Here is an 18,645-nt window from a genome sequence, read left to right as displayed (position 1 = left end):
GTTTTCTGAAATGTCTTTAAAATAAAAACTAACGAATTATTTTCTATGAATTTTTGAAAAATGTCAGAAAACTTTCGTCTCTGCTAGAGAAAGTACGATATTTTAAATAACATTGTGATTAAGGTAGTTACACAATTCGGATGCTTAAATTGCAAGAAAATTGGGTTGAAACTTAAATTCATAGCAGTTTCTCTTTGTTTTTGTACATTTAAGAAAGCACACAACAATCTTTTAGGCAATTTGGATAAAGGTTACGGTTTTAGAATCTCGAAGTATACTTTTGATGTTCCTAATCTTTATTCTTTGGAACTTTCCTGAGGACGGAATGTTAAAATAGTCAAATCAACACTTCGTTATTTTGTTGTGTGCTTTCAATCAAGATTTGAATACCGTTAAAGGTAGAACAAGCATTCAGTTGGTAAGTAGAGATGACCTTGAAGAACACACAACTTGAAAATGGTTTGAATGCTTTAAAGGCCACCAACTTATACAGGTTGCGAAGACTATCAGGTTTTGTTCAACTTGCAGTTAAAACACTAACAGCAAAACAACTCGTGGAAATAATTGAGAAGGTGGATGCGAGCCAATCAACAGTAGAGCTATATTTCCTGTCGTATCATCAGGTATCGTTTGCTCAAACAGTTTTGGTTAATGTTGTTGAATACCTGCGTCATATATGTTTCTCAGCGCATAGATTTTTATGGGGAATAATTTTGAAAAAAAAAAATGGAATTTTAACGGCAATTTTACAGATGTCTTCTTCAAATTATTTCATTTTCTCGTACTTCGTGAAAGTTATATTTTGTTATATATAATTTTAATATTACATTTAAGTAATAATAAATTCAGAATTAATGCAAGTTCATTTTGTAAAAGCAAGGGAGAAGGGACATTTAAATAAACTTAAAGAAAATAATCTATAAAATGACGTAATTAAAATTGGAATTCATTTCAAAGAAAACAGAAAAAAAATAGAATTTCTCGTATAAATCAATGGGCTAAAAAATAAGGCGGTGTATGTACTTAACATTGTTAAGTACATACACCGCCTTATTTTTTAGCCCATTGATTTATACGAGAAATTCTTTTTTTTTTTTCTTTCTTAATTCTTGTTAATTCTTTTCTACCGCAACGTCACCACAGAGGATGAGAAATCGTGTCTGTATATAAATGCTCAGTGATTGCAAGAACGGTTGAGCCGTCTTACAAAGGATGCAAACTTTCTTTGAATCGTGGATTCTGCTATACATCGAGCCCAGCCATTCCGAATAGTTGCTGAGACGGCATTTCAATTTGTGTTAAAGGTAAATACCAGCAAGTATCAGAAATGATTAATTTTCTGTTATAGGATTTGGAAAATGCACAGTAACATGAAAGGTGTATCATGTGATTATTACCGTAATCTTTATCCAAGAGTCGTAAGAGTAGTGTACAGTACATTGTTGTTAGCAACAAGAATTTAGGAAAAGATGGTTTCGAATATACTACAACAACTCAACATTTTCCGATAGCTAAATATCCCACAGCTTGAAAGTACTTGTTCTGTGTTCCACTAACAGTCTCATGTTTTGTGTTTTTTATTTTATTTTTTTTTTATTTAGCTGTTTATTGTGTACCAACCACCAATTTGGAAAGAAATTGAGCAACCTCAATGAAGAACAAAAAAGGAGATTTTCAATTTGAAGAACCCACGCATAAGCCATTTAGGCTGAAGGAAATGGATGATTAATGAAACTGAATGATTATAGAACAACTGCTGTAATGAGAAAGTGGGAGAAAACAGAACCCAGAGAAAATTCACGGACACGATGATCCCCACCACGAACTCTCATGGGCTGGAATTGAACCGGGACCTTAAGAGCCTGACATCTAAAAATAATATAAAATTTACCATATTTCTTTTGCTTGTTTTTCATAAGTGAAAACTGATAATGAAATGCAAATTACCACAATCATAGATACAACAGAAAATATGAACCTGAAGAATTTTCAGTGTTGCTATCCATAGAAATTACAGCGTTGCCAGAATAACATTTCACTGAAAATCTAAGTTAAGGCAGGTACTAGAGGAAGGAACTCAACTGCATTTGATTACGTATCATGTTGTTTTGGTATCCTGTGATCTACTTTACTGTGAACTGTGAACTAATAACATTATTATTTAATTTTAATAACTATATGTTGAAACTATTTTGTTTATTACAAACTAAATACAACTATTATTTAAAAAGTAGTTCACAGGACTCCAAGACAACATTGGAGTAATCAAATGTAGTTGAGTTCGTTCCTCTAGTTGCTGTCTTAATTTAGATTCTGGGGGAAATGTTATTCTGGCAACATTGTAATTTCTATGGATCGCAACACTGAAAATTCTTCAGGTTCATATTTTCTGTTGGAGAATAACATTATCTATGATTATGGTAAGTTGCATTTCATTATCTCCTTTCACTTATGAAAAATATGAAAAAAAAAAAGTAAATTTCGTATTAAGTATGGCTCAAAAAAAAAAGTAAATTTTGTATTATTTTTAGTATGGCTCAACCTATTTTTCAAATTTCAGAAGTATAGGAATGGCGAAAGAAGCCTTTAAAAGAAAGAAAAGTCTGTTTTGCGGGACCTTGAACAAAGAGTTGAGAAAAAGACTCATAAAATGCTTCGTGTGGAGTGTTGTACTGTATGGGGCGGAAACGTGGACATTACGTAAAGGTGACGAAAATCGACTGGAAGCCTTCGAAATGTGGGTGTGGAGAAGAATGGAAAGAATTAGTTGGGTCGAGCGGAAAACGAATGAGAGAGTGTTAGAAATGGTGGGTGAGAAAAGAACACTTTTAGATATTATTAGGAAGAGGAAGAGAAACTGGTTGGGACATTGCCTAAGAAGAGATTGTATCATGAGGGACGTCCTAGAGGGTATGGTGGAGGGAAAGAGAGGGAGGGGGCGAAGGAGACTACAATTAATGGATGATATTAAAACAGAAAGATCATACGCGAAGACGAAAAGGTTAGCGGAGGACCGTGGAGCATCGAAGCTTCTCAGCTGCGGCAAGTGACCTGCCAATAAAGGCAGAATACCTATGATGATGATGAACTTCCTTAACCATATACTTTCACATATATGGATATTTTTACTATCTCTTCACTTTTTATACCGTTGCTATTGTAAATTCCAATAATTGACAATTTTATATGGTTGTCAACAGTAAATACAAGTAGGTGTATGTGAAACTAAGGGAACAAAGAATGAATGAAAAAAAAAAAAAAAAAAAAAAAGCAATTAGCAAAACTCTTGAATTGAACATTATAATTGCAGGGGAATATCCGAGCAAGCAAAATATCGTTCTTTTAAAAGTCATGAAACTGTTGATTGAGTATTATAATTAGAGATAAAAATCACACAAGAAAGCAGTCTTTCTTAAAAACAAGTTAATGACGTATAATACAAAAACCATCTCAGTTGTTACTGAAAACACAAGATATGGAAGTTCCTTTTCGTACGTCACTAGAATGAAAACTTGGGACCAGAAAAGCATAGGCCTTCATTGCTACAAATAGTCCGAGTGGAAGGAGATGACAGAACTTGAGCAGATACAGAGATAACGTTAGAAATCTCGTAAAAGTTGCTGCTTCAGAAGTTAGAATTTTTATCATAAGGTGAACTCAAAGGTAGTCCAGTGATTGCTCCAGTGAGAATTCCTTTATTCAACGTACCGTAAGTCAACTTTTTCTTTACAATCAATGTAATTTGAGATTTGAGAACCTCAGTGTGGACATTAGTCATCTTGTTGGGACTAGAAAACCGAGATACCAGTAATAGTTATAATTTCAGTTATCTAGTGATTTCTTTGTTGATGTTACGTTCATTAACTAAAATCATAGTATAACTTGGGTTTGAGAAGATATGTCTGTTACTTTCATCAGAAACCATTACTTATTCCGATGTATTCTGCAACCTGTGAACCAAAGGTTTCACTGAATTTTCTCGAATAACTCTTAAAAGTTTGCAATACTGTTATGTAATAGATATATTTTTGTTCACCATTATCCAGTCATCTTACATGAATAATAACATGGCATAGTTGCCGTTTGAAAATAAAAAATGCATACCGAATTGGGAACATTGCATTACTTACAGCACTGACAATACTTTTGTCTAAAATGATTGTCGCATATCTATAACTCTTCTTGTAAGAATATAATTTGATAATGATTTTGCAGGGTACTTTTAATACTGATACTATGTATGTAATCGGGAAATGTATATTTGTGCTAAATTTCATAGGAAAAGAATTATAAATACGAAAATTAGAATGAGTAAAACAAAATGCTAAATAGACAAGAAAGTTTTATTTTCGTTTTATTGTTCTTATTTACTGCTTTTTTGACATGACATTTGCCACATACATGTCTTTGCCGATTATACACATACTAACATTATAAGAAATACTGGGAGAATTCGTTATTAAATTCCGTGCTCGTGGATTTTCTCGGGGTTCTCCCGTTTCCTCCCACTTTCTTCATTCCACCATTTCACTCATTTTTCATCATCACCATCTCCTTTAGCCTAACCGGCATATCCGTGGGATGTAAAACTTAAAGATTTCATTTCATTTCGTTATTAAATTATATTCCTACAACGAGTGTACCTATAATGTTACCAAAATTTTATTTCAGAGCAATTAGACTGGTGGTGTTCTCGACACAAGCATAAACAGTTTTTACAAAACAAAACCAGCTGTCATAAACAGAAAAAAAAGAGTAACAATTAATTGTGACCACGTTAAACTCATAAAGTAGAAAGAACCCAGATAGCACGAATACTTGCGGCAAATTTTTGCTTAATTTAGTAGAGCAAACAATCTGAAAGTTTGCGAAGGCAAAATTTCTTAATATTTATTAAAAGCTTTCAATATGATCTGCAAATTTTTACTGATTTGTAAAAATAAATTCACCACTGCAATTAACTTGCATCTTTTTTGAAAATATAGCGTTGAAAGTTTGCCGTCGCAAACAGTTTGCTACTCTGTAAAAAACTTGTTTCGAAAAACTTGCTTAAAGCAAATATGTGATGATATTACCGAGTGTGCGCGCATCGTACCCAGAATTCACTGCGCTACATCAACTGTGACAAAACAAGCGGGAAGTGAGAATCGAGAATCGGGAAAAACCAATGCACCAAAGGACTCCAGAAAAAACTCACTGGTCTCTTATCAGATGTTTTTGTTGACCCAGGCAGCCTGACATTATTTTGTGAATGTGTGTGAGAGATATGATCGTTGAGTAAGTAGATAAATTGCGATATCCTTTGTCTGTGCGTTTATCGTTCGGAAGTTTCTTATCTTTGGCAAGTAGCTAAAGATATTAAATGCTTGCCACTAAGAAAAGACGGATCCACATTATAAAAATTTTGATGTTTCATAAAGTTAGGTTTCAATTTATAATTTTGCAGCAAACATTACCTGATACATTTGCAGCAAACATGATCTTGCGATCGTGAAAACACTTTCTGCAATGTTGCTGCAAACCTTTTAATATTTTCACCAAATTTATCAGCTCATTTTCGGAAATTTTGCCAAAGAAAATTTGCACAAAATATTTGCAGCAAAGTCCTGGCAAACTTTCTTGTTGTGCAGTCGCAAACATTTCGTTTGTATTGGCAGATGTTTTCATTTTCTGAGGCAACTTTGCTGCAAACTCAGCCAGCGTCAACTTCGTTATTTGCATTGAACTTTCGGCAAATTTTCTCATTTGAAAAGGCAAGTTTTTTGCAACCTTTTTAGTTTGCCTTTGCAAATTTTTAAACATTTTTAAAAAATTTTCTGTGCTATCTGGGAATGTTTCTAGTTGAATCCTACTGTTTACTCATACCAATGAAGGAAGAGTTAAAATTGCTTGTGTCAACCATTAAACGAAAACAACTGCAAATATTTTTGATTGAAAGTATTCGTAAAATCAAATAAGATGTGATTTTTCCATAATTATTAATCATCACAACTTCCCAGATAGCACAGAAATTTTTTTTTAAAATGTTTAAAAATTTGCAAAGGCAAACTAAAAAGTTTGCAAAAAACTTGCCTTTTCAAATGAGAAAATTTGCCGAAAGTTCAATGCAAATAACGAAGTTGACGCTGGCTGAGTTTGCAGCAAAGTTGCCTCAGAAAATGAAAACATCTGCCAATGCAAACGAAATGTTTGGGACTGCACAGCAAGAAAGTTTGCCAGGACTTTGCTGCAAATATTTTGTGCAAATTTTGACAAAATTTCCGAAAATGAGCTGATAAATTTGGTGAAAATATTAAAAAGTTTGCAGCAACATTGCAGAAAGTGTTTTCACGATCGCAGGATCATGTTTGCTGCAAATGTATCAGGTAATGTTTGCTGCAAATTTATAAAGTGAAACCTAACTTTATGAAACATCAAAATTTTTATAATGTGGATCCGTCTTTTCTTAGTGGCAAGCATTAAACATCTTTAGCTACTTGCCAAAGATAAGAAACTTCCGAACGATAAACGCACAGACAAAGGATATCGCAATTTATCTACTTACTCAACGATCATATCTCTCACACACATTCACAAAATAATGTCAGACTGCCTGGGTCAACAAAAACATCTGATAAGAGACCAGTGAGTTTTTTCTGGAGTCCTTTGGTGCATTGGTTTTTCCCGATTCTCGATTCTCACTTCCCGCTTGTTTTGTCACAGTTGATGTAGCGCAGTGAATTCTGGGTACGATGCGCGTGCACTCGGTAATATCATCACATATTTGCTTTCAGCAAATTTTTCGAAACAAGTTTCTTACAGAGTTGCAAACTGTTTGCGACGGCAAACTTTCAACGCTATAATTTCAAAAAAGATGCAAGTTAATTGCAGTGGTGAATTTATTTTTACAAATCAGCGAAAATTTGCAGATCATATTGAAAGCTTTTAATAAATATTAAGAAATTTTGCCTTCACAAACTTTCAGATTGTTTGCTCCACTAAACGAAGCAAAAATTTGCCGCAAGTATTCGTGCTATCTGGGTTATTGATGTCGAAATCTAGTTTCTTGACCAAACTTAGCAGAGAAGTATGAAATATCAAGAAATGAGTGTAAGCAAACTTTAAAGCGCTTCCGTCCATAAAACGGCCGCAGTGGCCAAAAACCTGATTGTTCAGAATAAGCCATAATAATGTGTTTCAAGTTTGAAAATTTAATTTTATTTGTAAAACGGGTAAAGGGATGAAAAACAAAAACACCGGGTTACTAGCCGACACCGGGAGGAAGTAGACATCTATTTGAGGGTGTGTGCATATTATGGCCGCCATCTTGAAGTCAGTCTTGTATCTCGCTCGACATTTCTAAAAAGGAAGAGGGTCATGTAATACATCAAATTAGGTTAGAATTTTACGAGAAATAGAATGGTGAAGTCTATGTTTCCATAAGTTTATATTTGTAAGACGTAATGAAATGCGCATTGATATAAATTCGTAGGTTCAAAGATTTCTTAACAGCTTTTTGAAAAGAATTCAAGTCAGAGAATCCTAATAACATCGTACTTATGAAAGGTATAATCAGTTTGAAATCGTTATCGACTGCAGACGAAATGAAATGGTGATGAGACAACACAAACCTTAAGGAGCTGATGGAAGATGGATGACATTTTCTATTGGATTAGTTGAGTTAAAAAGACAAACCTTCATAAGTAGCCACCTATTCAATACGCACTAGTATACATTCCGTTTTCCTGACTTAATTTTAAAAAAAGAAACATCCACGGGATATTTCGCAGGAGAGGGCAAAGTTTGTCCTTGGTTTGGTATTTTTAATATACCTATAATAAGAAAAAGGATATGCAAAGAAGTCGCACTGACAAGGAAAGGTCACGAACTGGCCCGCTGAGATGCGAACGAGACAATTAATTTGATATTTTATAACTAGACGAATCCCAAAGTTGCACGTGCCACCGGTTGGGATATCGTGTAAAAGCTATTAGCTGGCTCCTGGCAGAATAATTTGAACCGGGTCATTTGTTCGGAAACGGTTGAGTAGATGAAAAACTCGGTTAACACGTATCCCATCCTTTTTCAAGGGCATACTTTTTGGGGTAAAAAAAAATTGCCGAGGGTCCCAAAGGGGGTCCAACTCAAAAGTTTTCAATGGCAAGGGGCTTAAGTAGCACATCCTTTGAAAGCTGTTGTCAAATGAAAAACGATGGAACAAGTCTCGACTCTCTACGATAACTGTGCAAAATGACAGAGGGTCAAAATGTAAACACAAACTTAACTGAAAAGTCTATGGCCACCTTGAATCCAAGATAGCCACTTAAAACCTATGTCGAAAGTATAGGCACTCCAAACTGTTGAAGCTAGGAAAACCAAATTTGGCATGAATGTTGATCAGTAAGCGTAGGTGTCGAAAAGATACGAAATGTTCAAAAACACATCTTGAGTTCAAAATGCCGCACTATGTATCACACGCATGTCCAGCTCAAACCACTGGAGCTAGAGAAGCGAAATGTGGTATTTACGTTTATTGTCAATAGTAGATATCCACAAGAAATCAAATACTTATCAACTGTGATCCAATAGGGCTGCCATCGTGAAAAATGAATTTGTATATAAATGCCGACAATTATGTTGCATCTGACAATCACAGCTGACAATTATCCCAGATAGCACGAATACTTGCGGCAAATTTTTGCTTCGTTTAGTGGAGCAAACAATCTGAAAGTTTGCGAAGGCAAAATTTCTTAATATTTATTAAAAGCTTTCAACATGATCTGAAAATTATCGCTGATTTGTAAAAATAAATTCACCACTGCAATTAACTTGCATCTTTTTTGAAAATATAGCGTTGAAAGTTTGCCGTCGCAAACAGTTTGCAACTCTGTAAAAAGCTTGTTTCGAAAAACTTGCTGAAAGCAAATATGTGATTATATTACCGAGTGCGCGCGCTTCGTACTACGCTACATCAACTGTGACAAAACAAGCAGGAAGTGAGAATCGAGAAAAACCAATACACCAGAGGACTCCAGAATAAACTCACTGGTCTCTTATCAGATGTTTTTATTGACTAAGGCAGCCTGACGTTATTTTGTAAATGTGTGTGAGAGTAAGTACAGGGATATGATCGTTGAGTAAGTAGATAAATTGCGATATCCTTTGTCTGTGCGTTTATCGTTCGTAAGTCTCTTATCTTTGGCAAGTAGCTAAAGATGTTTAATGCTTGCCACTAAGAAACAACGGATCCACATTATAAAAAAAATTGATGTTTCATAAAGTTAGGTTTCATTTTATAAAATTGCAGCAAACATTACCTGATACATTTGCAGTAAACATGATCTTGCGATCGTGAAAACACTTTCTGCAATGTTGCTGCAAACCTTTTAATATTTTCACCAAATTTATCAGCTCATTTTCGGAAATTTTGTCAAAGAAAATTTGCACAAAATATTTACAGCAAAGTCCTGGCAAACTTTCTTGCTGTGCAGTCGCAAACATTTCGTTTGTACTGGCAAATGTTTTCATTTTCTAAGTCAAATTTGCTGCAAACTCAGCCAGCGTCAACTTCGTTATTTGCATTGAACTTTCGGCAAATTTTCTCATTTGAAAATGCAAGTTCTTTGCAAACTTTTTAGTTTGCCTTTGCAAATTTTTAAACATTTTTAAAAATTTTTCTGTGCTATCTGGGTATATTGCATCTTCATTCATTCAACCCGTTGACATAGAGATATCTACGGGTGACCCGACTGAAGTACAGATAAATTGTTGCCACCAGGCGGGAACCCTAACCGCTGCAGCTTTTGATTGGAAGCATCATAGAACGGAGACTACTGTTTTTTTTTATTTATTTATTTACCATTTCGATTATTTCTTATTTCTTTGTTATTCTCACTTTCATTTTCTATCCTGTTTTCATCATATATAAATTAGTCCGTCATTGTGAACTCATCTTCTTTCACTTCACAACAGCATTCAAACAATGTGTTACTATATCCCCTTGCCTTCGAAACTTTTGAGTTGGACCCCACCTGGGATCGTGCGGGGCCCCTGGGACAAGACTTTTTTTACTTTAAATCGTTGTACTTTGAAAATAATGCCACACATGCTTTCCTGGTTTGACATTTGTCTCACCGTTTCTGATTCATAGGAGTGGCCATGTGCTTTTCAATTAACCCTTATACGGGCCAGCGGGGCCTCCCAGACCTAGTAGCTTCATATTTTTTTTTTTTTTTTTTTTTTTTTGAATTTCTCAATAACCATAAATATTTCGACGACATAAAATTCTTCTATCTTTAGTCGAAGTTAAAGTCATGAACATATCGAGTTGGTAAGGCTAATAGAGTTTGTAAGACCCCAGTTGCCGTCTACGTTACAAAAATATCTTGCCCGGACAAGGGTTAAGTTTTTGTTTACATTTTGACCCGATACCATTTTGCATAGGACTGTCGTAGAGTCGAGACTTACTCCATCCTCTTTCATTTCGCAGCGCTTTGAAATGATGTGCTACTTAACCCCCTTTGCCATTTGAAGATTTTGAGTTGGACCCCGTCTGGGACCCTGCGGGGCAATTGTTTTTTATCCCAAAAAGTGTGTCCTTGACAATGATGGGATACGTGTTCCCCGAGTTTTTCATCTACCCAACCGTTTCCGAACAAATGACCCCGTTCAAATTATTCTGCCAGCTAATATCTTTTACATTACAAAATATGTTCTAACTCACGATATCCCGACCGGTTCTTTGGGATTCGTCTCGTTATAATATATCAAATGAAAACACAATTGTTTCGTTTAGATCTCAGGGGAGCCAGTTTGTGACCTTGTGAGTCTGATTTATTTGATATCATCTCTGTATTCACGTTAGTATCACATGACATAATCAGTGAGAACGCCAGGAACTTTTACTTAGTGGGGTGTTCAAAACAAAAGAGGTTGTGCACCCAGAATAATGATACACATCTTTACACAAACTCAAAGAAAACAATATTTTTATGCCAAAGAGCGTGTGTGTAAGGAAATTTGAAAAGTATTAGTGGTGTTGCGGGTGTGCAGAATAGTCCCTGGACATATCTATTTTTACAACAGAAGTTGTAAACGTATAAAAATAAACTACTGCAGCATTAAATTCAGAAAATATGTACTTATACTCGGAAACTTAATATAAACTATTCATTTTCTTGTTAGGGAGAGGTCATACCCTCCTTTATGGAGTCCATGGATATACCTGTATTGCAATATGTTGCTGTGTACTTGACAACCGAGAGCAGCAGAACTATCTTAACGGTACCATAGCCATTTAGTTGGGGGCCCGCGAGCAGTATGGCATGTATTAATTACATGTATTAGGAGCAAAATTCAGTCATAGGGACCACAACACACTTGTTTGCTCTGGGGCCTAATATGATGTTAAAACGGCAGTGGAGAGTACAGTAGATTAGACTGGACAGTAGAGTAGACGGAACTAGCACGGGGCCCGATTTGGAGCAATCGGTCCAATCGGCTTAAGGCCGGCCCTGAAGGTAAGTATATATATGTATGAGCAATTCATTACTATATGTCTCTATAGAATAAATGTTCTTACATATAAATACTCACAGTTATTTATTCTTTATTTATATGTCAACGTCATCTGACACCTGTCATGAAAGTCAGGGAATCTCCTGCCAAAAGTCAGGGAAAGAGATTTCTCTAGATCAGTAGGAACCCTGTATTGAATACTCACGTGAAAAATTGTATTTATTTCAAGATAAATAATACGAGCTTAAGCAGAAAAACTCTTGCAATTCCAGATAAGATTTATTTTTTAATATTCCCTTTCAATAACTGGATGGTCACAAATGCTTTATTGTCACGGTTGGGTCTAGATTCTAGAATATCATGTGTTATTCTTACTTTTGAAAGGTGTTCAGCAGGAAAATTACATTCGCTAGCCTCAGCTTGTACCATGTGTATGATTAGATTAGATTAGATTCCAGTTAAGACTTCCCCTTTTCACAATCAGTTTATTTCTTGTTTTGTGAAGAATTTTAAAATATGATAGTAAACTTGAACATAAATGTGGTAAAGCACCAGTCACCAAATTTAATTTGTTTCACTTTTTTTTTTTTTTTTTTTACAATTAAAAGACTTGAATTTTTTTTATTTCATGGGATGTTTTCTATCTGATGAATTAAGTTTTTCATTCTAAGAAATTATTATTTTTCAGTGGCTTAAAAAATAGTTACTTTTTACTGAATTTCCATATCCAAATTTACATCATAGAATAAAATCAGGTACCTTCTTTAGTTACAACACAACACAACAGTTTTCAACTAATTACTTAAACTAATTTTTTCTTATATTCTCACGAAAACAAAATAACTGTCAATAGGACAATATGTGGAGGGCTTTAGTGAACGAATATCCATATTACTACTATCTATCAACGTTAACCAGTCGCGGAAAAGCATATTAAACTACCTGTTTCTTTAATAGACTTCTTTAGACAAAGATGGAAAGATAGATGTAACAGCAGCGCTGTACTTTTCTAGTTTGCTGCAGGACTAAAGTTTGCTCTATCTCTAGCGTGTTAAACAAGTAAAATACAGTGGCTCAATAAAGAAGTCGGACATATACATACTTACACATTTCAAGAGAGAATAAGCATTCCAAGAGTACGCTTCAGAGAAGAAATGTATATTTTAAGTACTCTATATTATTTACTTATGAAAAATAGAAACATCGATGACAAAACTCAAATTCATGACTATAAAAAATATAAAAAGTGAAAACGTAGCTTAAATCCATGTCAAAAAAGAACTTGGACACTTTATTTCAATCAAAAGTTTAGAATGTTATTAGGTATTTTTAACGTTTTGTTGGCAATCATTTATTGTTCACGCTGACTTTCAATCTTGCAGGCATGGATTTTACAAGTTTTTTGCAGAAGGAAGGATCAATTTTTGCACATTCAGTCTGTAGTGTTGAATCCAAGTCTTTCTTTGTTCTAATAGTATACTTTTTTTAAAACTGATTTTCCAAATGAGCCCATAAATGCTCAATAACATTAATATCAGGAGATTTCGGAGGGTTTCCATCACATGTGGACAATTATACAGGAGCCACAAACACACATTGAATGCTTTGTGGTTGGGATCGTTATCCTGGTAATACTGGAAGTTATCTTTTAGTCCCAATGTTTCAGCACTTGTACCAAATTTTGCTTCAGTATGTTTAAATACTTTGTTTGGTCAATAATACCATCGATTACAGAAAGTTTACCTGGACCAGCAGCAGACATGCAGCCCCAGATGATTGCCGAACCACCTCCATGTTTCACACTGGATCGTAGATTACGCTCTCGGAGTCCTTCATTAGGTTTTTTGCCAGATATAACATTGACCATCTGAGCGGAGCAACTTAAATTTGCTTTAGTCTGCAAATAACAAAGTGCTCCAAACCGAAAAATCTTTATTTTATAAGTTCTTGCAAAACTGAGTCTCGTTTTTTTCTATTGCATTTGCTCGCGATCGGTTTTTTACAGGCTACTCTTCCATGTAAATTACTTCTTCTTAAAACCAATCTTATTGTTTCGGGATGCACACTTTTATTAAGATGTTCTTATACTTCTTTGCCCAGTTTAGGAGCACTTATCTTGAGGTTTTTATTACCCTGTAGTACAATCCATCGCTCGTCTGACTTTAAAAACATTCTAGGTCTATTACTTTTTGGTTTATTTTCCACTGATTTTGTTGATTTAAAACGTCTAGTAATGTCATGAACAGTGGAATGTGACATATTTACTAATTCCCCAATATCATGATCTGATTTTCCTCTTTATAATATTTTAAAATAAGTTCTCTTACTTCTAAAGAAGTTTGACCAAGTTGTCTTCCCATTTTGACTTTTAAACACACAGTTTCACTCATATGGGAAAAGTAACGCTTCGACTCGCTTTACTTGGACACCTAAAACTGTCAAGTAGACAAATTCTTGGAAATCCTCCTATTAAACCCAAAAACAAGAGAGTGCTGCCACGTGTCCTAGTTCTTTTTTGACATGGGTTTTAGCTCTATTTTCACTTTTTTGCAATTTTTATAGTCATAAAATTGAGTTTTGTTATTGTTGTTTCTATATTCCATAAGTAAATAATATAGAGTAATTAAAATATATTGTTTTTTCTCTGAAGCATACTCTTGGAATATTTATTCTCTCTCAGAATGTGTAAATAGGTATACGTCCGACTTCTTAATTGAGCCACTGTACATACACTTTTTATTTCTATTCCCTACGGTTCGATATAACGAAGTTTGTTTTCCTTTATTATGAATAATATGTTGTTTGAGTGGCGATTCAAAAAGTAATGCCTCCAAGGTGATATCTTTATTTGTATTTGACAGATAGCAAGGGTACAGGTATCAGTGGAAAGCTTGCAATGTCAGCTACAAATGGTGGTATCATTTTTCAACATAGTCCCCATTACAGGCAATACACTTGCACCAACACGAAACAAGGTTTTTCATGCCGCCAGCAAAGAATTGTGGTGGCTGCTGGTGACACCATTGCCGAACTGCTGCTTCCACCTCCGCGCCATAACAGTAGCATTGTCCCTTAAGGTGATCCTTAAGTTTGGGAAAAGTCAAAAGTTGCAGGGCGCAAAATTCGGACTATAGGCAGGATAAGGCAGAATGTCAACACTTTGCCAGCAGATGGGACAACTTTGAATTTATTTGGCGAAGGAGAGAACATGTGGCGCTATTCTATCGCATGACGTTTTGTTTCCGGATCGTCATGGTGTATCCAGGGCTCGTCGCCGGCGATGAATGTTCCTGGACGCACAACCTTCCGCAGTCAGAAATTCAATGACAGCCCGATGTTTCAATCGGACGTCACCACTGAATGCCATGTAGTGCTCAATTACTCTGGAACGAGAAGAGATAGAAAGATGAAACAAATGACATTCTGTAGCTTAAACATCAGTGCTTTAATGATAAACAGTTCAGAATGTTTGCAGTATTATTGGCCAAGTAGTGGGCTTGGAGGCATTACTTTCTGAATCACCCTCTTGTTAACTGAGTACACACTTCTGTGTTCTCTGAGTACGATTACTAATTACGTATACACTTCTCTAACTTTACGAAGATTTGATCTCAAAGTCATGCTCCAAAATAAGATCACTCACTCCAAAGTTGTAAAAAAAAACTCACTTTTGCCTACTGCACGTCTGTACTATCAAAATTGCAGATTTTTCAATTCGAAGAGGTAGAGAGGGAATGAAAGCTAATAATAGTTTGAAATGCAACGTTTTATTGCTTCTGTAGAAAGTTAGCATACCCAAAAATATCACAGTAATAAAGTGAAACGAGACGAGATTTTCTGTAAAGATACTATGAATCAACAGACATACAAGATAGATATACCAGATTGTGTGTCTGCAAGTATTTTTAACCAACTATTCGAGTACAAAAACAGAATCTAACAAGTATATTTATTTATATGTGTTAAGCTACTTAAAACAATCCTTTTACAATATGATCTCTTTTTACATTTACATAATATTTATATATATATGTATTTTTTTTTTGAAAACATAATCTGTAGCTAAGCACAACTGCAACTAATGCATACAAAGCATTGCGATGTAAACTTTTTAACTTAAGGCACAAATTTACAATTACACTAGAAGTGTAAGTGATAGGAGCTTGGTCTGTGTAACGTGTAGATGTAGTTATGAACAGTTATTGGGCTTTAACTGGATATATTCATACTCCAACAGGCTTCTTTTTTTACCTCCTTTTTTTTCACATTTGACGAAACTTCTACCCGCCAACGTTAATTTGTGCACAATATTTGTTTCAAATATACACACATACAGACAAGAATTAATAGAGTATGTAATTAACGCATTACGTACATAAACAATTGTAATTACAAGTTATACAAGCCTTAAGGTATTTACAGTATGTCTACTGTTACATACAAACCACAACAGCTTGTCGATGTAAAAAGCAAACACTTTTTAGTACTAAACTTTCGTTTATGTCATTCTCGGAGTCTACTTACTTCCTATGATCATAATATTGTGCTATATTGCTTGGAAACATGGGATGGTAATTACGGATACTTTAATAAATAATAATAATAATAATAATAATAATAATAATAATAATAATAATAATAACAACTTTAATAAGAAAATCGGACACATTTTAGAATTTCTTGAATTACCATAAACTGCCAATCGTGGGAGAGAGAGAGATTGAGATTTACAAATCAAAACTTCTCACTGAAAGGAAAAAAACACTTCAGAATTGAACTGTAAAAGCAATATTAAATTAAACTTATTTCCCGAGAATATTAAAGTGCCCAAGTGACAACCAAGGCATTTGCTTGTGCAAGTATTTCATTTTCTATATGTGATATTTGTATAATTTTATTATAATAAAATTATATTTAAGATTAATTAGTAAAAATAAAGCAATTATTATTAATTGGGAAAGTATTAAAAAATATTAACTAACTTCTTATTATGAAAGAAATATCAAAAACCAATCGGAAACAAGCTGATGGTAGCGTGGTACCTTCACGATCAAGAAGTTTAGGATATATTCCAAATCTTTAGTTTCATCTCGCGCTGGATATTCCTTATCTAAAAAATCGTATTCAGAACTATATGCAGAAAAGAAGAAGACCGAATTATAAAAAATTTCGGGAAGTTGTAGTTTATCATTTAGAGAAGGTAGACAATATTTGAATCTGAGATTTTCAATTGAGGGTGTAATTTTGTTTCATTCCCAATTTCTTATATTCTTAAGCAAATAACTGAAGCATATTTAACCCGAAATGGAATATTAAGAGAAATATTTGTCCAATGAAGGAAGACACTGTGAAACAGATTAGTTGTTTTAAGTGTCTGCTTAGGTCAGATTGTATTTAAATAATTAGTAAATTTAGGCTGAAAAGAAGAATGAAAAATAAACATTTCTAATTATATCCGTGGCAGAATTTCTATTACTGCTTGTTAATAAACTGTGGCATGCGGAAGTGTTTTGTACTTTTATTATTAGATTCATAACGGACTTCATAATCTTGGCTTAGTTATGAGCAAACTATGACTTTCGGAAGTAAATGCTATGTTAATAATAACAAAAATTAAAAAGTTTTCAAGTAATACGTTAAATATCTCAAGTATTTGCAACAAAATTGGTAACCAATAAACGGCATGATTACGTATTGTAACTTTGTGTTCTTGAAATTCAATGTGGTTATTGATTTTTCCTAAAATAAGACTCCTACTTCGTTAATTCTTATAATGTACAAATGGAGAAATATTGTTTATTATATTTTACTAGCAGCGTTCACCCCGCTTCGCTGCGGTCACCCCGGAACGCAATAAACTTTGTTACTTAGATAATTTTTACTTTTTCGCTTTCAAGTGATATGATAAAAACCATAGAAGATTGCAGTAAATGTTAACATTATATCGCCTGTCATTTATGTTAACCCGCCCCGCTTCGCTGCGGTCACCCCAACCCGCCCCGCTTCGCTGCGGTCATCCCGGAACGCAATAAACTTTGTTACTTAGATAATTTTTACTTTTTCGCTTTCAAGTGATTTATAGCGCCTGTCAGTTATGTTAACCCGCCGAGTCACAGGGTCATGCGGGTTGCATATAAATACGTTTATTTTTATACCTATGATGAACTAATAACAAAGGATTTGTACGTATTGACACCTGAATGGTCAATTATCTCAAGACACTGGTAATTGAAAATTAAAGTGATATGATAAAAACCATCTAGGGTCCACATCCTAACAACCCCCCAAAAATGAAAGAAATCGGTTCAGCCGTATTAGCGTGATGAGCGGACAAAGGATTTTGTGCGTTCTCTTTTATATATATAGATTAGATCAGACAGATTCACGACTTAAATGCAGCTAGAAAAGTCTTATTTTAGATGCGTGGCCAGGTCACGTTGCCGCAAACAGAGAAGTTTCCATACACTACAGCCCCTATTACTTCTTCGTCTTGATGTAATAAATTATTAACATTATCATTTCTAATATCATCCAACAATTATAATGTTTTGTTGCATCTTTTCTTTTTATGTCTATTATAGGCGCGCACCCAGAAATTTTTGTTGGAACGGGTCCAAAATTACAAGATATCACGTCTATGCTATTGAACAGATGTTACTCTGCATCCGAAAAAACTATAAGTAAGTGTTAGGTACTCTCAACTATATTCTTTAAAAAAAAAAAAAAAAAAAAAAAAAAAAAAAAAAAAAAAAAAAAAAAAACCGCTAGAACTAGATTGTTTTTAGGACATGAAAAGCAAGAGTACAGATGAAGTTTAAGATCAAACCTTTAGGCTACAAAGCTACATCAATAATTTCTCTGCTAAATAAATATAGTTTTATTAAGAAAGTGTACAAATGTATGTCGAATTACGAAGTTCTGGGAACGGTCCGGACCGAGTGGACTGCCCGCATGAGTGCGCTCCTGTGTTTACTGAACTACATTTCACGTCCTTTAGAATTGTATTCCTTCTCATGACAAGCATTATATAATAATAAGTTGTTTTTTTTTTATTTATTTACGAAGCCATACACAAATTTTATTAACATTTACTTGAAATACCCTGAAAACGGATTTGAGCTTATTGGCAGTTCAGTTAGACTTCAGAAA

This window comes from Thermobia domestica, chromosome 10, assembly GCF_964235325.1.
Source record: "Thermobia domestica chromosome 10, izTheDome1.hap1.1, whole genome shotgun sequence".
Classification (NCBI taxonomy): Eukaryota; Metazoa; Arthropoda; class Insecta; order Zygentoma; family Lepismatidae; genus Thermobia; species Thermobia domestica.
This window is presented reverse-complemented; position numbering follows the sequence as displayed.